A 516-nucleotide genomic window follows, 5' to 3' on the forward strand; every position below is an offset into this window, starting at 1 on the left:
TGGTGCTGACTCCTTAAGCCACCTCCTGTTTTTGCCTTGTCCTTGATACAGCCATGGGCCCACATACACTCAGAGGTACCGAGTTTTTCTCATGTCTATTGGGTCTATTGTGATGCTCTCAGGCTTGTATGACCCAGCCATTGTGATGGGGAGGGGGTTTTCATTTTGCAAGCACCCTGGACCATTAATCTTTATATCTTTAAATATAATTGGCATTAAACTAAAACCCTTTAGGGCCAGATCAATACAGCAGCAAAGAATGCTTATTCGTTGTTGTTTGCCTCTTCATTTCATACCACCCGATATCTAAATGGTGTTTGGACTTTCTGCCCTCTGAAATAAGGACATTTGGTATGGCAAACCTTTGACCAGAGGTCCTAATCAATGGTTTGATTGACTCTCCCTTTGCGCTTGCTTCTGCAACACATGTACTAATATTGGAATGATAATGGGAAATTTAAATCGGCCCCTGCTCTAAAGGATGACACGCACATTCGTAAAGCATTCACTATTTTT

The 516-nt window shown here is 42.1% G+C and overlaps 1 non-coding gene across 1 annotated transcript; it reads left to right on the top strand.

Annotated features, from left to right (window-relative positions):
- The first annotated feature begins 409 nt into the window (after nt 1-409).
- On the top strand, nt 410-516 carry LOC138560755 (U6 spliceosomal RNA). Its single transcript, XR_011299221.1, has one exon. It is a non-coding gene; the product is annotated as a U6 spliceosomal RNA (small nuclear RNA).

This window comes from Ambystoma mexicanum, unplaced genomic scaffold (assembly GCF_040938575.1).
Source record: "Ambystoma mexicanum isolate Mex_15411 unplaced genomic scaffold, UKY_AmexF1_1 Mex_scaf48, whole genome shotgun sequence".
NCBI classification, from domain to species: domain Eukaryota; kingdom Metazoa; phylum Chordata; class Amphibia; order Caudata; family Ambystomatidae; genus Ambystoma; species Ambystoma mexicanum.